The sequence below is a fragment of the Parasteatoda tepidariorum genome, chromosome 9, assembly GCF_982258835.1.
Source record: "Parasteatoda tepidariorum strain Cologne lab strain chromosome 9, Ptep-v5.0, whole genome shotgun sequence".
Classification (NCBI taxonomy): Eukaryota; Metazoa; Arthropoda; class Arachnida; order Araneae; family Theridiidae; genus Parasteatoda; species Parasteatoda tepidariorum.
In genome coordinates this window covers 68,465,288-68,492,107 of record NC_141763.1, presented here as the reverse complement: position 1 = coordinate 68,492,107, position 26,820 = coordinate 68,465,288, and the positions used below count along the sequence as shown (strand labels likewise).

The 26,820-nt window shown below is 28.5% G+C and overlaps 1 protein-coding gene across 1 annotated transcript in view; it reads left to right on the top strand.

The window, feature by feature from the left end:
• LOC107445839 (zinc finger protein 521) overlaps positions 1 to 26,820 on the top strand; it is a 304,977-nt gene that overhangs the window by 27,417 nt on the left and 250,740 nt on the right. The window lies entirely within an intron of this gene.

Here is a 26,820-nt window from a genome sequence, read left to right as displayed (position 1 = left end):
TATATATATCATCAACTTCCGCTAAGATACTAATCTCATCAGATACAGAATTTAAGTAATGAAGTAGTTTAATTAATTGACTTTTTCGAATGTTGGTGGTGTAGCGGATGTTTTTGGCGAGCAAAGGTAAGAACAAAACTCATTTGTTATGGTTTATATCTTTACAAATTCCTAATGTATTGGCAGATAGTTGGCATTGAACGAAGATAAAGTGAAATTTAATAAATGGTTGTGTGTGTGTTCGTTATAAGTTGATTCCGGTTGTAATTCCGCCCTTTAAAGGTATAAGTTACTAATTCAGCATGATTTGCACGTTGCTGAATAATCTTTAATGAGGTATAACATAAGAAACCTGTCATGTGTCATGATTCAAATGTGATGTGTTCATTTCATTTATAGGTAGATAATATAAATAGATTGAAAAAAAATATTTTTCGATGTTTTTAAAATTGAGAGATTTAAAGAGCTTAGTAGAAGAATGTAATAAGTGGTATTTAAAATTTTGGGTTTAAAGACACGTTATAGTCTGTTACATTTTGAGAAAAAAATTTTTTTGACTGGTAATAATAAGAGAAAATAAATAAGTATAATTAATTAATAATAAGAGAGTTGAGAAAATATTTTTTTAAATTAATAATAAGAGAATTGAATAGTTAGAATTAATAATAAGAGAATTGAATAATTTTTTGACAGGTAATAATAAGAGAAAATAATTAAGTATAATTAATTAATAATAAGAGAATTGAGAAAATAATTTTTTAATTAATAACAGAATAAGAGAAAATAATTAATAACAAAAGAATTGAGAAAAAAAATTTCAGAAATTTTTTTTTTTAAAAAATAAGACAATGAAAAAATTGAGCGAAATCTGCCGATCAGTTTCTGAGTAAGACAATTTCAAAAGGAGTCGTATTTTTAAATGTTTATTTCTGAAGAACTGTTCAAATATATTGAAATTTGTTTTTCGTCAGTTAAATTACGCTCTTTAAACTTGTGTAATTATTTGTGTATTTTACAGATCAAATAATTTTGTTAGTTATTAAATGAAATAATTTTAAAAAGTTATAAATAATTTAATAAATTTTTTCTCATTCAACTAATTTTATTGTTTTAAATAGCTTCAAAGGCATGGTGAAATACACCAAAATTCAAGTTAACATTAAAGACCCGAGATTTCAGACTCTCAGCTGTCTAAATTTTTGGAACAATATTTCACAGATTGCGGCTACTCCCTTATGTTTTGAGAGTCAAATAATTCAAATCCAAAAATAATTCATTCTACTTGGAATATCTTGTTTCTAAATTTGAAGAAAATAATGAGATTTAGGATAACTGGTGCCGTGATACCTCACGATAATTAATGAGAATTCGAAGTAATTGCATCGTTAAAAATTGCTCATCATTACAGAAGAATTTAATTAAATTATTTTCAAACAATGGACTATTCTAAAAAAAGGTACTTGTGCATTATTCTTGTATCCACCATTATCACCAAATCTGAAAATAAATTTGGAAGTAGTTCAAATTTAAATATTTTCTCATTTTTTGCTTGTAATAAGTCATATTTATATTTTGCCTATTTCTTTGTGATTAATTACTACGTAAAAATAAATTTGGAAGATATCAAAATCACTTAAACGCAGTGTTGGCGGAAATGGTCGACGACATAATACGTTAGTACCAAAAGGAAAGAAAAAAGAAATTTTTCTGACTGATAGTGTTACGTCGTCAATTTCAGCTGTGCATGAAGAGTATATCTCAGCGAATGCAACAACACGATATGAAAAAGTTAATAGCGTATTGCAATATTTTTAAGGTATACATATGTCAAATTAATGATTGCCTTTATCTAAACATTTGTAAACTCAGAGTCATAACGTAATCCTGACAAAATAAAACTTGAAAGTAAATTAGTTCGAGGTTTCATTTTCTGTATTTTATTTTTATCGTATGTACCGTATCGTATGCATCGAAGATGAAAATTATAATTTTGTTTACACCTTTTATTTCTTTTTATGCCATTTTAATCCAGTTGTTGCATGTAATCAAAATACCATAAAAAATTACTCTGGTTTTCTATAATGCTTTTTGAAATATTTATCAAAAATGTATATAAAAAAATTGATGTAATTTAGTTGCATTGTTTGATATTTTCAAAAATTTTGTCTTCTTTTAATAATATAAAATTTTTGTTAAGTGTTCTTAATTTATTAAATATGGTAAAAAATAATAGTTAGTAGAAAACGTGGGCTCTGGAATAATAAAAAATAATGGCTGGTAGAAAAGATGGTTTCTGGAAGAATAAAAAAAAATGCATTGTAGAAAACATGGTTTGAGGAAGAATAAAAAATAATATCCAGTAGAAAACGTGGCTCTGGAAGAATAAAAAATAATTGCTAGTAGAAAAGGTGGTTTCTGGAAGAAAGAAAAATAATATCCAGTAGAAAAGGTGGTTTCTGGAAGAATAAAAAATAATATCCAGTAGAAAACGTGGCTCTGGAAGAATAAAAAATAATGCCTAGTAGAAAAGGTGGTTTCTGGAAGAATAAAAAATAATATCCAGTAGAAAACGTGGCTCTGGAAGAATAAAAAATAATGCCTAGTAGAAAAGGTGGTTTCTGGAAGAATAAAAAATAATATCCAGTAGAAAACGTGGGCTCTGGAAGAATAAAAAATAATGGCTGGTAGAATACGTGAGCTCTGGATGAACAAAAAATTTTTTTTTATAAAATAAACTAAAAGCAGATGATTTTGGGTTTGTTGGGATATATATCTCAATGTTTTCTTTATTTACGCAAAATGTAAGGTCCATCGAAAATAAAAAATGAAAAATCATTGTAAATTTGAACGATGCCTTCTACAAACTCCGTTATTTATCAAATACATATTTTAACATTTTTAAAATTTCACAAAAGCATATTTCAGTAACTCTCCATCAAGTATATAATTTTCTCTTCAGCTCTAAAATATATACATAAATTTTACGTTTGTTATTTTTTCTACTCAAATCATGCATTATATTTTAATGAAATTATATTTTGTATAAATCACTGAGTCGCTGGCAATATCATAATATGAAATCTACTTTAACCATAACTTAAGCTACAATAACAAAATATAAACGAAATATGATATTAATTAATCGCGCCACCCCCAACTTTAGGTTACATGGAAATTATATGGGAGGATAGAAGATATCAACAAACGGGAAGCGTAAAAGCTATATATTAGATTTCCTTCTTGATACAATTTCTTTTCTGGTTCACTGAGTTTCTGCCATCTTTGAATATAAAAATATTAATAATATTTTTTTGCGCACTTTCTTTTATGTGGGTGGGTTCTGTCTTCTCGGGTGGTCTAGAAGCGATGCAGTATTTTAATAAATTGACCTGACGAAATATTTGAAGATAAAAAATTAATGCCCAAAGGAAATTCGATATATTGTAAATTCATTGGATGGTTTGTGCACGATACTTCTAATTAGAACTAAGCAAATCCCTTTACATATTTGCCTGCTTAAGAATATAGGTACGGATTCATTGGATGATAAAGATGATTTGAGTACAATAATCTTAATGGGAATTGAGAAAATTCTCTCGCACATTGCAATGTTTAAGATATACTGATTTATTGGATGATTAGTGTACGATAATTTTTATTGAAACCAATCCATTGTTCCTTACAATAACAGCTCAATGCATTAACCACTGAGACATTGCGGTTCAATTAACTTTCACAGTTTTAACCATTCCATTACTATTGGGACAACGTACCAGGGGCGCTCCACAGTTTTAATGCATATTTTTAGAATCTTTGTCATAAATGAAGTAAAGAAAAAATACACGCATTATTTTTTCAAAATAATATTCAAGTGAGGTAAAATACTGAAACCTGTCGATTATCTAGCGAGGATAGCGGGTTTGAAATACTTAAACTGGTTTGATTGTCTTATATCTTATAGATAATTTTAATTATCGTTTTTAAATTTCACTTCTAAACTTGAAACACAGATTCTGATTTCTTAGATATCATCCGCCTCGATACTGATTTATTAATAGTTTGATAGCGTTTTTTCCCTTGATTAAATAATATTAATTTTCGGCCTTAATATGTATATCCACCAGAAATATAAAGAGTTTCTAAGGGAATTGTTGGCTGAAATGCTTTTTTTTCCTGTAAGTTCAATTATTTTTTGAAATTGTAGTTATTGAATATCAGGAATAGAGCTTTCACCTCCCAATGAGGTGGCCCAAGTTCGAATCCCAACGATAGCTGGTCGATACGAATTCCGCACCTGCTCACACAGATCAGAGCCAGGGCCTGATTAAGCGTAAGCGGGGCCCTAGGCCATTCAAATTTTTTGGGCCCTTAGATTACATTTTTTTTCTCGTATATTTTTTTATTTATTCAAATATAAAAGTATTTATATATCTTTTCATTTAAGAAAGCGAATTTAATATAAAAATAAATAATAATAAATTAAATTTTACTTTATTTTGTTAAATTAGAACTGAAAAAATTATCGTATTTTATTAATATACATTTAAAATAAATTTTTTTTGAAAAAATCATTGTTTTTCTTAATTTTTTAAAATTTATTTTCAAATTTTTTTTAAGGGGGCCCTAATCATTGGGGGCCCCAGGCCCATCGCCTAGTCTGGGCTAATGGGTAGTCCGGCCCTGACCAGAGTACTGACGTGAAATATCAAATAGCAAATGGAAGTAGCAAATGGATTGTAGATTATAGCTCCATTGTCGTCAGACTAACCGTGAAAGACTTTCGCGATTTTCCTCTCCATGTAACGCAAATGCGGGCAAGTTCCATCAAAAAGACCTCTACGAAGGCACATTTCTATCAATACTCCCCCCAAGAGTTACCTTGTCTTCTGGATTGGTAGCTCGTGAACTCAAATAAGCGTCAGTTGTTCAATGAAGTTTATAAAAAAAACCTGTTGTTGTTAAACATTATGGTCAAATAATTAATATAAATAACAATAAAATTTTTTTAATTAAGAAATAAACGTGGTTTGACCATTCAAATAAATAAGTAATCACCTATTTTTTTTCTACCAAGTAATTTAAAATAGTTCATACTTATTAGCTTTGAAAAAAGCTTAAAAAAAAAAGCCTGAAGTTTTTTTTTTAAACAAAAATATTTTTTTAATTTTATTGTGCATGTATAAAAAATTTCCCTACGTTTTAAAAAAAACATATATGATGGTCAGAATTTTTAGTGGCACCCAACTGTCACAGTTTTGCTCTGAATTAAACGTTTGTTAAACGCCATCTATGCAGATAGGAGGCAATGTATCAAAATATCTTAATTACCCCTATAATCCAATTTGAATGAATGAGAAGAATAAGTGGCCGAAAGCCGTAAGTGGATGTATTTATATTTTTATTCAGATTTTGAGTTGAATAAATAATTCCCTTAAGGAAGGGAGTGGGGATGTCTAATGGTCGAAAATCTTAGCAGCCTACTTTTGGGTGTGGTAACATCACTCCTTATTGGCTCTAAATAAGATTTTTTTTTCTTTTTCGGATCTTAACGTTGCTATTCTCTGTCGTCGAAAAAGCTATCTAATTAATGCCGAGCATGGAGAAAAATGTGTTAAGTAAGAATAGTTTGGACATGAAAAAGGCTGGAAATATGGATAACATTTGATGTTAGTTTTCAGCAGGGGGTATTCATTAAATTTTATGTTTTTAATGAATATCTATAGTTTAATGCAGTGTTTCCTAAACTTATGAGTTTTGTGCACCCTTTTTAACTTTTTCGTAACGCTGTGCACCACTAATAAAAAAATGAATGTATTTTTTCAAAAATATGTTTATTTTCCTTTTTTGGTACTAAGTTTTGTTAATAAGTTTATTTGCATTAGTGAGAAGGATGATATTGTTTTTGCTCTGATAAAAAAAATTGCGCAAAAGTTAAAAATCACAACTGGCTGTTAAGACTACTAATTATTAACTGTTAACTCTGCAAAAAATAGCCAATAGAAAAAAAATACGTAATCGTAAATTGATAATGATGATTATAACAATATTAATGACATTTAATAACGGTTAAGTTGATAATGAATTGCAAAAATACATAATCGTAAATTGATAATGATAATTATAACAATATTAATGACATTTAATAACGGTTACGTTGATAATGAATTGTAAAAATACGTAATCGTAAATTGATAATGATAATTATAACAATATTAATGACATTTAATAACGGTTACGTTGATAATGAATTGTAAAAATACGTAATCGTAAATTGATAATGATAATTATAACAACATTAATGACATTTAATAACGGTTAAGTTGATAATGAATTGTAAAAATACGTAATCGTAAATTGATAATGATAATTATAACAATATTAATGACATTTAATAACGGATAAGTTGATAATGAATTGTAAAAATACGTAATCGTAAATTGATAATGATAATTATAACAATATTAATGACATTTAATAACGGTTAAGTTGATAATGAATTGTAAAAATACGTAATCGTAAATTGATAATGATAATTATAACAATAATGACATTTAATAATGGTTAAGTTGATAATGAATTGTAAGAAAAGATCAAACAACGACTTTTAGTTGAGACATTATTTCAGGATCGTATACCAAATGACCAAAAAATTATAAATGTCTAAACAAATAGTAGCTTAAAAGATAATGGATTGTAAACAGGTCAAATAATTGCATTGAGTTGGCATAGTCAATACTATATCCGAGTGCCCCCCAAAAAAAATATTGGCTAAAATAATTACAATATCGCTTAGAAAGATAATGAATTGACAAAAAAAATCAAGTAATGGTTTTTAATTTGCATATTAATTCAAAACCATATCTCGAGTGTTCCAAAAACAATAACGGCTATGACTACCATACGTAAGTTTCGAAAATTGTAATTGTTGTAATAATAATGATAAAAAACACCTATTAACTGCTATGAAGAGAATAGATTGTTAAAAAAGTTTGAAAAATGACTTTCATTTGATATGCTAAGTCAAGACCATGTCCGAAATGCTCCAAAATTAATTGTGGCTAAAATAATTATCGGCTTGAAAAAAATAGCTGTCGAAACGAATTCCGCATCCGGATTATAACGAACACAGTGCTGACTTAAAATATTCGCAGTGTTTGACGGATCATGGGTTGGAATCCCCTTACCGTCAGGCAAACCGTGGGATGTTTTAGTGGTTTTTCTCTCCATGTAATGCAAATGCGGGTTAATTCCACGCAAAAGTTCACGATGAAAAATTTCTCCCAATACTAGATTCAGAAGTTCCCTTGTCCTCTGGATTGAGTTCAAAATTACAAGGCTATGGAGTAAAACATTAGCAGTCGTAAACCCAGAAAGTTGGGTCGGCATTCAACGACGGTTATAAAATAAAATAAATTTGTTAGCCATTTTATTAAAGGCTAGGATAGAACATCCGATTTCACTCAAAACAAAATTTTAAAATAATTACTTTTTTGTTACTTCGTTAATAATTATTTATTTTAATAGCTGTGTTTACTTATATATCAATGTAAAATCAATCACGAAAATAATAAAAGATACAATGATGTTAATAAAAGAGTAACGTAGAATTATTTTAATAAGTCTCCAAATGATCAGTTTTTACATATTGCCTCCATTTCATTCTTTATTACACGCCCTTTTTGTTTATTAGTCATGGCACCAGACGGCGCTGTTAGCCTCTAACAATTAGTGTCAAATGGAATCCATCACGTTTTCCATAAAAAGGGGTACAATAAAAGGCAATCTAATGAAGGTTGTAATGAGGTGATAAAGAGATAATGTATTTTGCAAGCTATGTTCGCGTTTACTGAATTCCTAAATGGTTCTGAATAAAGAAGAAATACAGCATTAGTTACCTGTGCGCCGAACAATAAATAGAATTATTTTTTATTGTTTAGTTACCGGAGTTGGGAAATAAAATGTGCTACCGTCTCGGATTAAGTAGACAAATATGTAAATAAGGTTTTCTCCATAATTGTTAGTTTGAATGACTGACTACTGACCAATCAATAAAAATGATTTGCTCGATTTAAATCAGCGTTTAGAATATTTTATTAAATGTAATTATTGTTGAAAAGTAATTGGTAAACATTATTTAAAAATGATCTGTTTTCAATACATCATTTTTAGAAATACTTTTAACCTTGGAGTTTTAATGTTTTATATTAATGTCCGGTGTTTTAGAATGCATATCCAATTTATCATCCTAATTTTATTGTCAAATCGTGAAAAAAGTAATTGTTAAACTCGCCTTAAAGGTTAAAGAAAATTTTTTAGCATGCTTAAGGGATTTTATTTCGTTAATGTAATCTAAACTGATAATTTTTTTTAGAACTTAGAATAACTTTTTTTAAACTTAGAGTTCACTTAGAACTTAATTTAATCTTTAAAGCATTATGATGATAAGTCACATCTTCAAATTGTTAGGGACAACATTTATTATACGAAAAAAACGTATAATTTCATGTAATTAGTAATTTATTTCTGAGTATTTTGCTGTTATCAAGTCAAAAACGTGTGAAGTACCTATATGGAAACAGTGTCTAAGATATGCTTGTTGTTAAATGGTTGCCTATATGCAGAGCGTGGCGGATATAGCGAGAGTCCTATATTGCTAAACTCAATAATTACAGTTTGAATTATCTTGATATTTCTGCAGGTCAAAATTTTTTTTTTTGTCAAATCTCATCAGGCACTGGTTTGATATTTCTACAGTATCAACATTTTATAATAATCATTTAAAATTGCATCTGACAAATCAATTCTTTATTCTATCTTTCATCAAATTCTAATTCGTAATTATTAGATTTTGTTTTTTATTCTTTAATTTTTTTTATAAATAAAAGTTTTGTTTCATTAAAAAAGTAATTGCATCAGCGATACAATTATAGGCATTGAACGAAAATGTTTTTATTTATATTAATTTGTTATTTAATTTTTTTAAGACTGAGATGGGGATTTTTCATGATTCATATTTTTCAGGGAAAATCATTCCTTGTTCTGCGTGGTAATTAACATTTATTTGGTATAATTATGGTGAAAGTTTTAAAAAACTATTCAGTGCATTTAATTATAGTATTGGAATTTTATAAAATTTTAAATAAAAGTTATTGGCTGTTTGAATCATTCATTATTTTTTTCAATGTAGTTTTAAAAAATATATGTTTTGTTTTTCAAGATTCCCCTACGTTATAGTGTATGAATAAGCATTCCAACTTTGTTATTAATTTCTTTTACCTGAATAGGTACTATGACATTTTTAGATGTTTATTATTTTTTTCAACTAGCGCAACCGTTGTCGACCTTTTTCATGTTTATGTTCAAAATAAAATTGTACTGAATTTTAATTTTTTTTCTTTCAGTTTTTCCTCATGGGGGTTCGTTGTAAAGTCAAATAAGATAAAAAAAAACATTGAAACTGGTAGTGAATAAAAAAGCATAATTTTTATGCAAGTTTAAACAATTGAGAATTTTTCTTCTTCCTGAAGATCGAAGTCAAAGTTATGGCTAAGATGCCAGTTGTTTTGAATTGTTGCTAACATCGATGAAGTGCATAAAAGCAAATTTTAATTGACGTAAAAATCATTCAGCAAAAGTTTAGACACTAAAAACGTATTATGATGTTAATTTATATGGCAGTATGCACAGGACTACATCGTATTCTGTATTGTTGAATTCATGGATGTTATACGTAACCACAAACTTGAAAGAAACAAATGACATTAAAAGCATTCAGTAAAAGTTAAGTTAACAAAAATGTATTTGGACAATGTTAGTTTTTAAGACAGTATGCACAAAGATACTACGTATTCTGCATTGTTGCATTCACGAACATGATACGCAACTACAAACTTTAATGAAACAGCATGAAATGCATAGAGTAAAAAATTTTAAAATAAAATTGTATTATGACGCTAATTTGATGAGGGTATTCACATTCGAGTATACAAATATATGCCATTGTAAATTGAAATGTTTGTGGAATATTAAAAAATGCAAAACATTTATAGATCGATAATTTTTCTAAGATAGTACTGATACTGGTGGTACTGTAGGATTCGAAGAGGATGCTGTACCTTGAGAGAACTTCTTACTTTTACGAAAACTTTTACTTTCATTAGTAATTTAAAATTTAAAGAATAAAAAATTATAAATCCAACTAAACCTATTTAAACCATTATTTTCTAATTGCAGGATTACTTCCTCACTGCGTAATCATGAATAATCCTGGAATAATTTATTTATATTTTGTCCTTTTGTAAAAAAATTATCAGCATTTGAAACTTAATGGTTAATTATAGAACTTCCCCAACTTTTTCATACTGCTACCCAAACTTTTCAAACTGTCCCTACTTTTTTATATAGTTAATGTAATGTTGAATTACTAATGTTTCTGAAACAGAATTTACCATGAAGAGATTCTCCCGTGACATCGTTTCCTTTTAAACTTATTTTAAATATTTGTTAATTGTCTACCATTAACTTGATAATTTACTTCGTTTAAAAATAGAATTACAGTTAGTCTTTGTAGATTAGCAATGACCAACGTGTATTTGATTTAAGTTTTGATGTAGTATATATATATTAATATTTAAGACCATTACTGCAATTGAAGAAAACAAAACATCTGCAACAATTCAACAATTATCTCACACTTGTGACATACTTTTACCCACCTATCTAACTAAATAACTCCAATTTAAGTCCTATTATGATGAATGAGTTTACTCCGCCCACGTGACCCTATATGACCTTTGCCAGTCAGAAGGTTGTTTTAATTACATGGTATCATTATTGTTCCAACAGGTAGTAATTAAAACTATTTAGAGCCGATATTAATTCACCTACCACGTGACTGTAATCGCTTGTAATTTGGATGGAATTAAACGCTTGCTACCGAATAGGGTATGGTTATATGCATAATCAATGTGATGCAAAAGTGAAAATATGAGTATATGGATCTGAATGACTTATTCAAATTGGTGGCAAACTAAATCAAAGGATTTTATTTAAATAATTATTTCTAGTCCCTAAGAAAAAAAACATAAACGGATAAAATGTTTTTTTTTTTTTTTTTTTTTTTTTTTTGAGCAGTAGAGCCGATGCATTGGTACAGAAGCCGGAATCTGCTATACTGCAACAATTAAATGGCGTTTCGTACTCTGCGCACATTAAGCAAACGTTTGGCGTTTGGATTAATGTAGCGACGCGAGAAAATAAAAGGTAATAAAGGAGGGAATATAACTGGGCTGTTTCGAGATAGCGGAGCTCGTGTTTATATAGGTATGATCTATGCGTATTCATATAACTCTTTTCAATTAATTGATTCATTAAAATAAACTACCAATTTAAATCAGTATAAAGTATTTTAGCGAATTTTCTTCGAATTCATGGATTAAAATAAATGAATACCAACTATCTACAAACTGGGATATGGATATTATGCAAACCAGTTAATTGATTGAAAGCAGTATATTTGAAAATCACTGTTTAAAATCTACGCTGTTCATTGTAAAAAAAACCTATTAAAACCAACAGATTAGAATGGCTGATTTGAATCATTGTCAAAACAAACCCCTAAATTGTACTCAAATCTTCATATTGAAATCAACTAAATTATTGATTAGAATAATTGATTAAAAATTAATAATTATTGTGATCAAATCATTGACTCATCAACTGATTTTAATCAGTGTCAAACTGTATAAAAAATTGCATTTAAAGAAAGTGAATTATTTAATGAATCAACATATTAGTTATTATTTCCATTTAAGTATTCATCGAATCGCTTTCTTGAAAGAGAATAAATAGAAAGTCACCATATAAGTACCTTACACTTAGGGGCAAAGTTATACTTTTAAGCAATATAAATGCCATCTCTGCCATGAAGAATTAACTGGACTTAAAAAACGATAAATGATTTAAATATTATAAGGTATTTAAAAATTAACGAGATTTTTCTTACCTAGATGAAAATAACTAAAATCTATAATTAATGTTTAATTTTTGCAAATTTTATGAGTCTAGATAATGCAGCATCAGAGTAACTTTTTAAAAATTAAAAAATTAGACCATTAACACTTTTTTTCCATTAAACTGTGGCTTTTCTTCATATAACCGTTTTACGTAATTTTGAGAATTAGCACTGTCTAAAAATAGGCTAAACTTGACCTGCAAACAGTCTTGAGTCTGAATAACAGTCTTGAATGTATTGATCCATTAGTTTTTTCTTTAATGAAAGAACAATTTTGATAGAAAAACTTGAAAAATGGAATCAAATGCTGCTCATTTTTTTAAAATACCATCTTAAACACTCCTTTTCAGCTGTGTTAATATTCGTAAACACTCATTTTAAGCTGTGTAAATTTTCGTAAACATTAATTTTCAGCTGTGTAAATTTTCATAAACACTCATTTTAAGCAGTGTAAACTTTCGTAAACGCTCATTTTCAGCTGTGTAAATTTTTGTTAACACTCATTTTCAGTTGTATACATTTTCGTAAACACTAATTTTCAGCTGAGTAAAGTTTCATAAACACTCATTTTAATCTGTGTAAATTTTCGTAGACACTCATTTTCAGCTGAGTAAAGTTTCATAAACACTCATTTTAGGCTGTGTAAATTTTCTTAAGCACTCATTTTCAGCCGTGTAAATTTTCGTAAACACTCATTTTCAGCTGTATACATTTACGTAAACATGCTTTTTGAGCTATGCTCATTTTTTTTCAGCACGCAATTTGAGCTGTGTCCAAAATTAAAATCTCACCTATGAGACGCAGTCTCTGGACTAAATGGCAAGATTGATTAGAAATTCTATTAATCGATTGATTTATGCCGACTCCGCTAAAAACTCACTGATTCAAGTTGCTGATTTTATTATATTGTTTTCAGATACTTACTGATTTTAGGCTACTGTTTTTAGGCAATGATCATAATCAACTGATTAAAGTAAATTGATTATTGATAGTTAAAATAGATTGGGATTAATTGGTTGAATTACAAAAAAATATTACAGCCAACTGATTAGAACAAATTCTTTAAATCAGAGATAAAATAACGTCTTGACTCAACAATTCTATGTCTATAATTCCAATAAGATAAAACTATGATTTCAATTGCTTCACGTACGATCTCTCCAATTGAATCAAAATCACTTGACGTTAGTCGCACGATTTACCTGTTAGACACCGACTTAAGGAAATAATTTCCTAAGTGGCTTAGCAGTGTGGGAGTGCGTTGAAATCTCTTTGAGTGGGTGTATTTTTTGTCGGATTATATATCGGCAATTTAATCTGCATTCGCGATAACAATATAAAAAATTCGAAGATACTTGTCAGCGTATCAGGTTTCGTGTCACACCCACTTAAGATATGTCTGTTGCCATCAATCATGTTTTAAAAATCAGAATACTCATTAAAAAGCTACTTTAAACATCCCACATTTTTTTCTGTTATGTTTTAATTAAAAAATTCTCTCGTGGGCCCTTTATCGCGTGTCTTTAGTTTTATGGATGAGAAAATGGATAACATGATTTGAAGATCTATTGTATGAAAGTAATTAATTCATGAGGTGTTTAGCAATTAAACGGAAACACTTGAATGATTGACTGTAAAAAGACCTGCTATTTCGAACTAATCGACGGTATTATAAATAAAAACGTCCATTTTTTTTAATAATCTGCATGTTTTGAAATATTCTTACAAGTAATATAAAAAAAAATTAAATACAATTCCTACTTAAATCAACGAAGAAACATTTTATTTTAGTTACTTTTTATTCAACCATATATATTTCCCATATAAAACGAAAATTAGTTAATTAAATTTAATTAATGAATTAATATTTGGAAAAAAACAGCATTAACATCAAGTTTCATCAGCTACAAGTTTAAAAAAATGTATTTGAACTGGAGTGGAATTCAATTATTAGCAATTCAAAATTTGAACAAGATATGTAAATATATATGGGGAGAGTATGAAAGTATGAACTAATAGTAGGAATAGAAAAATAATTAAAGCTACGTGATACTGTGCAGAAAAAAACCCACTTTGAATAACTTTTGATGTAATGGATGGATTTTCACGTTCTAGGACACGGATGGAAATGGTTTGTGGGATTAACAATAAATATGTTACTTAACTAGTGCAGACTATATTTAGAGATTCGAAATCAGACGCAAAAACGTACTTTCTTTGAATGAAAATACGCCTTTTTGACAGATTCGGATTTCTGATCACATAAAAAGCGACTTTAACCCTTAACGATCGGTTAATTTTCAAGAAAACGGTCATAAAAGTGCCTATTTCTTTTTGCTTTTGTATTTGCAATAGGTATTTGATTAGTGCTGCAACTAGTTTAAAATTAACTATCTACAATTACCTTAAAAATATTCAGGTACTGCCACCAGGTGTGTAAAATGAGAAATAAAATGTTTTCCGGGCAAAAGAAGTGAATTAGTTATATTCTTATTGGCGCGTTACTACTGAACACTCCAGCCCGTCAATATCACGGGAACGAGAAATAGTGGGCGAAAACTCACCCCGTCATTTTCACGGGCGCGAGAAGGAAGGGGTTAAGAAATCTTAAATTCTCTCTTGAGGTTTGTTTAGTGCCTATTACGAAATACGATAAGTTAAAAATAGTATTGAATTAAATAGATTGATTAAAATAAATATTAAATATATTGATTAAATATATATTGAATTAAATATAAGTTAAAAATATTATATTTACGACCTGAAACTATTTTTTATAGAAAACCAAACTTTATTACAAAATATGAAATAAAACATAAAAAAATCTCTTAAAGAAAAAAGTATTAAAATATTATTTCTATATCAATGTATGGAAAGAGAATGCTTAAAGATTTTGATACATACTATTACTATGTGAAGTGAAAAGTGTAATTACGAATTGATAGATTTAGTTGCAAAAGCATTTTATGTTGCTGAAATGATACCTTCGTTAATAAAACTTAACGCCCGTACAATAATGACATAGTTGATGGACTTAATTATACATCTTATACCTTTTCCTTCTTTGAAAACCCTTTCTCTTTTTTTATCTTCTGTCAGTGTCACATATTTATTTTAATTATAAAGAAAGCTGTGTTAAAATTTCTAATATACGAACGCCACAGTTTTTTTTGTTTAATGTATCAAAAATCTGTAACTGGTGATCGCTCAAAACCGTTCTTTTTTTAAATCTTTGGCCCAAAACCCTCTGAGCAAGGTATTGTAATGTCATACCATGATTAATGAATCCTTCTTAATCTTGAAAGCTTTTAGCGCTTTGATAAGAGCTGGATTGTCGGTTTTGTGATGGACTTTTGTTATTTTTTTTTCGAGTTTTGAGAGTGACAGGGGTTTTGCCCGTAAGGATTAATGGGTTTTGTGCAAACACGCGGTTCTTTGTTTTTTGACCTGATTCTAAACTCTTATTTACTATTAAGGTCTGTAAATGAAACATTTTTTTGTTTTATTTATTGCTTGAAAAGATTAATCCGCTTAAATATATGCAATACCTATTTTATTCAGAGATACAAAAGTAGTTAAGAAGTAAATTGTTATGCTTTAAATAAAATATTAATTATTATTGATATGCTAAATTGAATGAAAATGTTATAATAATCATTGTTATTCCTTACTTTCAAAAATATAATGAGGTTAAAATTAAAGGTCTTCCAAACTTTATGCGACAGAGGGACACTTTAATAAATCCCTCTCTATTAAATTAATATACCCATGGGTCCAACATTTTATAGAAAATGTACTATAGTTGCTGAAGTTCATTAGAAAAAAGGTTATAACTGTTTAGGTTATTATGTTTTAAGTATTTTCCGACATGTTAGCATATTAAATAAATGATTCTTAAAAACTGTAGTAGGAGGCTATTACTTGATTTAAATACTTTATTTGCTTTAAAAATATAATAGAAATAACAGTCATAATAAAATTCAAGAGCTCAGAAATAGGAGCCCATTTTAAAGAATTGTAGTACGTGAATGAGTAAAAACCAAAGTGATTTAAAATATAAAGTTGCCTTAGAACAGGGGTGTCGAACCTTTATACACCAACGTGCCATTTTTTCTAAAAAAAATTTTAATGAAATCACAGACGTGCCGTCAAATAATTTTGACTTCATGATTATTGGGAAAATAATAATACTAAATACTATCAACTCAAAACTCTTTATTTACATTGAAAAGAAAATACATTTTGCAATGTCTCAGTTATACGCGTAATTCAACTTAAAGTAGCATCAGTGGGACTTGTGTTTTTGCAGATTAAATTACAAATAACTTATATTAGGTTGTAAGATATTAGTTTAAGCAGGACTGTTGACTTTTTTGCTAGTTATTTATTGTTAGCTTGTTTTTTATGGTTATTAATTGTTCTTTTAGCATTAATTGTTAAATTTTTTATTAATAATTGTTTATTATTTTGTTTGTTTTTTGTGAATTTTAATTTAATTGTTACATATGCTTCATAGTGTGTGACATTTGTGTAATAACAATTCATAGTGCAATAACAATTGTGATCGGTGGCGTGCCCAAAATATTGTGTCTCGTGCCATTGGTTTGCCATCCCTGCCCTAGAATCTTATTTTATTCATATGAATGCTGATGAATATGTTAACAACATTAGTTCCTCACCTCTTCAGTGAGCATGGAAATGCATTTTACTCTGATTTACCTCTCTCAGCCACATTGGTTTTTCTTGTCCTGTTTCGATTTTTATTCACTCTCGTTCCCTAGCTTTTTTTATCACTTTAGTTTTCCATTTTTTGCTCGCAGCTTTACATTTTATATTTCAAATCACTTTTGTTTGTTTTCATTTAGGTCTGGCAAGTTCCAGAAAATGGGTGTCAATTTTTTAACTCTTACAACAAGTCGATTGTTATTTCCGTTCTGTTTATTTTTAAAGCAAATGAAGTTGTTTAATCAAGTAATGTTAGCATATTGTTACAAATTTAAATAAAATTAGAGTCGATTTATTTTATTCATTTTGCGTCATTTTCTGAAGCATACAAAATATAATTATACCTAAATGATAATAATACCTACAGGAGAAAACTAAAATCTTAGTTTTGCAAATGAATGAAAAAACCATTTCAGATTCTGAACCCCGCCTTCAAATCTATACCGAATGCATTAATATCATGCTGAAGTATATTTAATTACAACTCTCCACTAAATACTTATTTATCAAATATGTTCTGGTTTTCTATTTAGTGTTTTTTGTCCAAATTAGTCTGCCTAGTGTTTTAAAAACAGAAATAATAAAATAATAGACTGATTTGTTCGTAAATTTTTATAAAAATATCAGATGCAAGTTTTATATAACTATTTATCGTATGAAATAACTCAATTAAAAAAATCCTTAGTGAAAATTTTAAACTGAACGAGGTAATTTAGTTGAGCAGTAATACTGCTATTGGCTCATGGGACGCATATTGAAGCTTGCTCTACTTTAAGATAATACTACGTCTTTCATTGGGTTAAATTTTTAATATTATGGCTCATGGAATAAAACGATTACGTCTTAATGAGATTACTCGGCGATGTTTGGTCGATACGAATTTAGGTTTTGGCTTGCACCGGCCACGGTGCTAACGTAAAAATTCTGCTGTAGTAGATGGATTATGGGAAAGAATTCCCTTGTCGTCGGACTGATTCTGGAAGGCATTTGTGGTTTTTGATGCAGGTTTGCTTAATCTAAGAAACACACCAATAAGGTTAGTTGGCCCAATGATTATTCAGAAGCTCTTTTGTCTTTTGAATTGGGTTTAAATTCGCTAAACTTTGGAGCTGAACATTGATAGTCGTAAACCCAAAAATGGGTCGGCTGTTCGAAAATAAAAACAAAATATGTTGGTAAAAATGTATCTTTTAGTAATCCTGTAGCTCCTTTACCGTTAAAAGAAACTTAATAATAATAAATAAATGAAAATAAACAATAAGCCAATTAATTTTCTCTATTTAGATATTGCCCAAAATATGTTTTTTCTTAAGAACTTGCCACAAATTAATAGTTAGCCCTTTCGTTACGAGCCGACATCCGTGCGATGTCCTGTGTGTACAAGCGCTATATTCAGCCCACATCCATGTGATTTCGTGTGTGTACAAGAGCATTATTTAGCCCACATCCATGCGATGGCCTGTGTGCACAAGTGCCATATTTTGCCCACATCTATGCGATGTCCTGTGGGTACAAGCGCCATATTTAGTCGGCGTAAGCATATTACCATTTGATAACAGACCCAATTTACTTCTAACTGCCATTGGTTTATATTTTATTGATTTATATTGAATTAATATATTTAAAATTATATTTTGAATGCGTTTAATATGAGTCTTTAGGAGTGAAGTATTTTCTAGGTACAAAAGTAATTTAGAATTCGAATCTTAGCATGCAATGTGCACATTTCGTGGTGGTTTACGCAATTCAGTGGTGTCACTTTAGAGGAGCGGGTTGCTGTGACAAAAGAGTTAAAAATCAAAAATTAAAGAATAACTGATCTTAAAAAAAACTTAAAAAAGAATGCCTGTTAATGTACTTTTATTAACAAACAGGGAGGTTCTGATAGATGATATAAATTTTTTGGTTTTTTTTTCCACGAGAAACAGATTATTACTTCAAAAATTATTAGTTCCGAAAATGTTTTATTGTTTTAACATGAATTTATTTTTAAAAATTTTGATTTCGATTCTATTGGAACAAAACTTAGGCTTAATCATTCATTCAGTTTTTAATGCAACTTTCTCTACAGTTTAGTTTTTTAAACTCCAATTTAATTTTTAGATAATCAAAAAATTTGATAAATGTTTTAAGTTTTTAGTAATAGTACGGGGGAAAATATTTTTTTATGTATTTTTTATTAAAATTGTATAGATTGAATGAACACAGTTTTACATAAGGCTTATTTTAAATTAAATATAATGCCTTTTAATGATTGTAAAATAGTCAATAAGGTAGATACTGTTTGAAACATGTTTATCATAAAATTTTATGCAATTACATAGTTGACACCATAAGATAACTTTATAATAAAGCAATGCAACTTTTGATTTGAAGTTTTAAGCGTTTAATTTAGAATAATTATCAAATTCAAGAACATAAGAATGGTAGAGAAAAATGCAAGAAAAAAGTATAAATAAATATTACATTAATAATAGTATTATAAGAAATAAAGTTAATACTGTTAAATAAGAGATCACGAAATATTAAGATACATTTTAGAAAAGTAAAACAGACTTTTTAACGTTCTTTAAATGAATACCTGAAAGTGACGTCATCGTACATAAATCATGGCATTTAAAAGCCAATCAGGTTCGACACACGCGCGCAGCGACATTTACGAGTATTCAATTAAATCTGATTTAAATCACATGGTTAGGCATAATCGCTTCACTTCTTCTCGAGTTGCAAGTACTCAATTTTATACAAATTTCTGATAACAACGAATTTCACTTTTTCTTTCACTTTAGTTTCGCTAGAAATTTGGATTATGAATCGCTTATTTTATTTAAGGATTCCTGATTTTCTGGACAACGTCTTGAAACCACTAAACTTTTCATGTTGTATAGAAATATGTTTTTAGTTATTTTATTTGTTATGTTTTTTGTTTATTAGAAGGCAATGTAGTTTTGCAAATTTTTGTGTTCTTGCACAATACACTTTGCAGTACCATAGAGACTAAAATTTGATTTATAATTTCCTTAAAATTACACTTTATTTTTTTTAAAAAATGTTTATCGACTTAATCTTAACACCAAAGCTAATATTCATATATGGACAAAAATAATATATAAGTATGGCGTAAGTCCATTTCAGTTTTGATAAAGATCTTTTTTCCGTTGAATATATATTAGGCATTAACCTCAACCCTTGACTGTTTAATCCTGTTGAAGCATAGGTGGATGCTGTCACTTTTGCTCATCAGGCATTTTCAAAAATGCAATAAATCTCTACACCTAGGCTTGGGTGACTTTTGATTGAGCCGTGCCAAAATGCAAAACGGAAGAAAAAAAATCATAACGTCTCAACTTTTCACACATGACAGAGGTTGAATGTGGGTTGAGAAGGTCGTGACCCCTTTAATAGTTGAAAACTGACCCTTCCGCCATTTTAAGTCCATTTTTATGGGCTGGTATTTCCAAATTGAGAAAATTTTGACTAAAAGAGTGCATGCAAATAAAGATATATAAGTACTTATTCGCATAATAGTACATAGATATAGGTACTTATTTCTAGGTACCTATGGATATAAATACCTAGTACTTATAAATAAGTACTTATTCGGTCCCAAGTTACCACAATCTCTTGGTGGAAAGCGCATGGCAGCACTTAAGGTGAGTACTGAGCATAAGTTCTTGAAGGTCACAGAGCAGCAGCATGGGTTGTCAAGTACATTTATACATTACTCACGAAGAAACTAAATACATGTTTTATTGTAAAAATTATGCATTTTATTTAATAAAGCAACAAAATGTTTATTTCATAAAGTTGAACTGCTAGCGCAATTTAAATAGAAAGAAAGATAATGACATCCTGTAAGAAACTAACATCTGGGGAAATATATTTTATATCACATTTTTCGTAATCAATATATAACAGTTGCAGTGACATTTATTATGTTACTTGCCAAACAAAATCTATTTTTGAAAGTAATTTTCATGTGCAAATCGGAAGACGATCGACTATGTGATAGATATTCTTACAATAATTAATAGACCAAAAACAAAGGTAACACTGGCGTTTTAGTGTCATTTACTATGCTACTTGCCAAATAAAATCTTTTTTCGGAATTAATTTTCAAGTGGATGTCTGAAGACGATCGACTATGTGATAGATATTCTCACAATAATTAATAGACCAAACACAAAGGTAACATTGGCATTGTAGTGTCATTTTCTATGTTACCTGCCAAATAAAATCTGTTTTCGAAATTAATTTTCACGTACAAATCTGAAGACAATCGACTATTTGATAGATATTCTCACAATAATTAATAGACCAAAAACAAAGGTAACAATGGCGTTGTAGTGTCATTTACTATGTTACTTGCCAGATAAAATTTATTTTCGAAATTCATTTTCACGTGGAAGTCTGTAGACGATCGACAATTTGATAGATATTCTCACAATAATTAAGACCAAAAACAAAGGTAACAATGGTGCTACGGTGTCATTTACTATGTTACTTACCAAATAAAATCTGTTTTCGAAATTAATTTTCACGAGGAAGTCTGAAGACGATCGACTATTTGATAAATATTCTCACAATAATTAATAGACCAAAAACAAAGGTAACAATGACGTGGTAGTGTCATTTACTATGTTATTTGCCAAATAAAATCTGTACTCGAAATTAATTTTCACGCGAAAGTCTGAAGACGATCGAACGTCTCATAAATATTCTTATAATAATAATAGAAATAGAACATTGGTGTGGAATGACGTAATTTAAATCAAAATTAGGTTCTAATAAAAGTTTCAAAATTCTGTCTAGTTTTTTTTTATTTATTTAATTTTTTTTAAGAAAAAGGCTAGATTTCCTGTTACCGTTAAAAAAATCGACCCGTAGGAATTTATTGTGTTCGAGAACCAAATTATACAATAAAATTTTAAAAAAATTTCCTTCTTAACTATTTTGTGACTGATTTGAAAAATTATTTTTTCAGAAATTTGAAATTTCGAAAATGTTTTACCATCTGATGCAAAGCAGAACCCGCGTAATTTATTCTTCAAATGCATTTTTTAGAAAACTGTGTGTTTAACCACTTTCAGTGGAGATATCAAAAACCATTAATTTGATTTTTTATGCATTCATAAGAAAAATTATCAGCAATTTAATATACAATATTCTTACATATCTTTTTGCGTTCGTTTTTATATACTCCAGCCTTATATTAATTTTATAGAGTTATAGATATTTAATATAATTATGTGTTTTTTAATCTTTAAAAACTCAGTATTTTCAGTTTTAACTTATCTCAACAGTTACTACTTTAATTTTTACTTAATTGATCAAGCATTACGAGCAGAGTTAGTTCGGTCCCCTAAACTAGTGTAAAAGTGCCTTGCACAGAGGTCTATTTCCTCCATAAAGTTCAAAGTTAAAGTCTGTAGAAAGCTAAAACTTTTTGTTGAATTTCAAAAGCTGCAATGCTGAATCGGTTACAACTTTTTCAAATAAAAATTTTATTTTTGAAATTTAGAAGAAAAAAGCAAAAATGGGGTTATTAAATTTTCACGATAATTTGATTCATAAAAATAAAAATTTCGCAATAAAATTAAATTTCTTTTTAAAAACAAAAACTTTTACAGTTCGACACGAAAAAGTAATAAAATATTGGGAGTAACTAAACAATAGTCTTAACTAATTTTCCAGGTATTGTGTTCATTTTCATAAAGTTTGTCTTAAAGTGTGTAGCAATAGTTTCTCGTAAAATTTTTAAAGAAAAGCAGATGAAAAGCCAATGGTTTGTATGGTGTTACTGTTGTTATTCGAAAACCACCTTTTTTTCATCTGCTTTCTTTAACAATTTTACAAAAAATTCTTGATATATTATCTTTTTGTAAAAACCTATAAAAATGTTGTTTTTTTTAAAAAATTATTTACTTTATACTGTTTCGTCACTGGATTCATTATTTCTTTAAAAACTCTACTTCGTATTTTTTATACCATAAACTCGCTTTTGAAGCATCAACTATAAACAAAATGAACACGTAGTTTCAAATATCTTAAGAAATACTTATTTGGTGATGTATCAACCGATCCTCGTGCCAATCACGTTGATAACTCAACTTGTAAAAAAGAATTAAACATTAAAGAACGTGTGATAAAATCTTAAACAGAATTATTTAAATTTCAGTTAAACTAATGCGAGAATTTAAAGCATTTTCCCCAAAAGAAATAATTAAAATATTTAAACAATTTTGCGGATTTGGGGCTCCTATTTAGTTACATCCCACCACCTTAGTGAGTGTGCTCGAATGTTTTAAGAATCACACATCTAAGTGAAAAATATGAAATAAAATTGGTGATTTTATTTTTTTAAAATAAGTTTAACTATTTTTGAATTATTCAAATTTCCAGTTCATTATTTATCTCAAATTAGTCTAAGAAGTTTAAAATAAGAGCATAGGCTCAATTTTAAGTCATTCAAACCGTGACCTTTATTTCTTATAGCGAAAAATATGGAATAAATCCAATATGGCGGATGAGTAGGTCTGTCTTGTAGAAGCATTCATGAAAAAACTCACACGAGGTGGCGTAAATGACGTTTATCGTTTCTTGACACCTGACCACGTGATGAATCTTAGATACTTTGTTGGAATTCCCATTTATGTGAAGAAGTCGAGGAGGACTCTTGAATTGTTAATAAAGCTGTAATTGTTGAAAGTTGTAGGAGTGAATAAAAATAAATTCAATTCACGTTTATGCATTTTCAATAAAAAAAAAGGCGAAAATCTTTCATTACACCCACATTCATTCTTCACTTTAGATTAATTCATGTAAAATATTTATTTTCTTCGTATCTTTTTAGTGATTGTTGAGTGACTGCCAGTCATTATTTTACACTTTTACATCTCTTTTTTTATGCTGGTTTTAGTGAACAATAATGATATGTCTGCATAAAATACGAAGATCTGTAAGTATAAGTTGGAGAGAAAATGCGTAGGAAATTATAAAACAATTTTAATTACACTTACTTTGAATGAAATATTAAAGACGTACTATTGGCATTTTTAAAAGAAATATATTAATGAAATATTTATCTAATAATAATAAAATATATTCTTGGATAAATTTAACTACTGTATGCACTTTTGAATAATGCCGATAACTGAAATCTTGAACTCAAATGTATAAAACTTTTAATAATGTCGATAACTGAAATCTTGAACTCGAATGTATAAAACTTTTAATAATGCCGAAAACTGAAATCTTGAACTCGAATGTATAAAACTTTTAATGATGCTGATTACTGAAATCTTGCACTCGAATGAAGAAGATTTAAAAATGAAATACGAACTAGCCACTGTGAAACTGGAAAACAAAATGTGGGTTTCCCTAATTCATTACTTATTTTAAGTATTTTCCTTTGTATTCAATCATAAGTCTAATACTTCTACTTTAATTGAATATTATTGCATAAAAAATCTAACATAACCAATGAATTGAATAAGATGCAATAATTCAATATAAAAAAGAAACTTTTTGAGAAAAGTCACTTTAAGTTGCAGTATCTTTGAAACAAATTGGAATTCTTTAAAACATTTAGTGGTGTTCAGGGGAAAAGTTCATACTTTTTAAAACAATCGAATTTTGGACGTTATCAGAATCTGTTTGATCTAAACAGTTCGTAAAATGCATACAATTTATGATTTTAATGAAAGTTTTTAAAATTTAAACACAATAGTAAAGTAACATTGTACTCTTAAGTACATACATGCGCAAAACTTTATAATTCTGCGACACTGTATAGCGCATTAAAAAACGATCAGAATGCTGATGCAAAACGATCCAATCAATGTTGATACGGCGATACCATAAACCAGCTGATGCAAAACAAATTGAATGGTATGTAATGGTTCAGTCAACCGTTAACCAAGCTAATAAAAAAGAAATTAAAGACTGTAATAAAAATCTTTTTAATAATATTTTCCTTTTATGAAGTATATTACCATTTTAATTTTAAATACCAGTCAATGTTATCAAGTAATTATCATATATTAAATATACCTGCATATTGATTACAGCCTTAGTAACATTATACTGACAGGTGTGATATTCGCTGCAATTATTTTCTATTAGATTCTAAATAAAATCTTCATATCTCCTCTCGATGTATCTATGTCAAAAAGAACATAAATTAATGTTTCGTATAACGCTTACCAATAAAATGGGTGGTGCCTTGTTTAGTTGACACAGTGTGTGCAACGGACACAAGGACAAAATTAAGAGCAGTAATTAAATGATGAAACTCATAAATTTGTCAAAGAATGTAACAAATTGGAATTATTTGGCGATGAATCTTATCTGTCAAAATTTTGTCTCTGTAAGGTGAAACAGAAAATGAGGTGTTCGTTAATTTACTTGGGTGGTCTGTAATTTTTGGGGTAATATTACGCCTCCCCCCTTTACTCCACAGCTAATCGTTTTTAGACACTTTTCGGTAATCCGGGCGCAAATCCTTGACAATGTTTTTTAGTGACATTTACTACCACTCCCATATAAATATAATCTCAAAATATAGAGAAAACATGGAAAAAAATTGCAGTATTATGAAAAAAGGAGAAAATTATTTTTAAAAAAATAATTAAAAAAATATTTAAAAATTTCAATAATAATTCAGAAAAAAAGCGATATCATCTGTTCATCAGCTCACACGATTAGATCCACAAAAAGAGTGCTTTCTATTGTATCAATATAGCAGCTTTTTGTGGATATAATCGTGCAAGCTGATGAAGAGATATCTTTTTTCCCCTGGTTCTTTAATGAAATTTTTATAATTACACTGTTTTATTTTATTTAAATAATTTTCTTCCTCCATTTTTCTTTTCATTATTCTGTAATTTTTTTCATGTATATATATATATTTATAATATGGTGGGGTAATACCGGGTACGCATGTTAACTCTATGGGAAATTTAAAATTACTAGAATTTCAAATAAAAAGTAGCGAACTTTTCTATTTCGTATGACAATTTAAGAAAATTATGCGTGTAATTTACATGCAATTTACTAAAGGTTGGACTGAAGGGAAGGAATTGGAAATAACTGTCCCGGACGCCTGAGGTCCCGACCAAAATTCTTCATAACTATACAAAAACTACAGATTTGCATAAAAGGTGAAAATTTGAAGTTTTTGTTCAAAATCTGCAACAACAAAATTTTTTATAAAATATGAAAATTAGACTTTTTGTACTTGGGGGGCCTCAATAAATTTTGTCTTGGAGTTTGTAAAATTGTTCAGGCTTGTTTGCACTCCGCTGCACTGCAGCTTTCGTGGCTCCAGCATAGACACACATCAAATAGGAGGGGGAATGGGAAAAGCCGAAGCGAATAGTACCCGGTTTTAAATAGCAAGCAGAGGTTATCGAAGCAATAACGAGTAAAAACTGAAAATTCTAATTTGTTTCTTTCAATTTTTTTTAAATATGTATATTTGATAATTTTCACTTCAACTACATGCAATTTATAATTTATTAGCTATTTATTTTTAAACTATTTATTTTAAAAAAATTGTAAATTTATCTTACGTAATTTTTAAAATTTATAACTTCTATTACTTAAAGTTAATGAATTTATAATTAAGCTAACACATGATGTTTAGCTAGCATAAGCACTTAATTGTATTGTTAATGTAATCCATTTTGCAAAATATTAATTTCTTTCTTTCCAAATCTCTCTTAAACAAGCTTAACTAAAGTTTCATTTCATAAAAAGTTTCAATATTTTTGAATATCGATAAATTTTGACTAGTTTGGCATAGGTGAGGCCCCAGTAGTGCTACATATAAGCTACATGGCCCATCATTCTTTAATCCAACCCTACTTTCAGAGAAAAATAATTAAAATAAAAACAAAAAGGAAAAAAATCTAAAACACCCGCAATTTGATAGAAAAATTTGCCTTTAAGTCAATGTGTCATTTAAAAAATAGCAAATTTGCCGTGTCCATATTAGAAAAAATATCAGTTATGCATCAAAATATTATATTAATTAATTAATTTAAATTCATTTTTTTTGATAATACACACTATGAAAATAA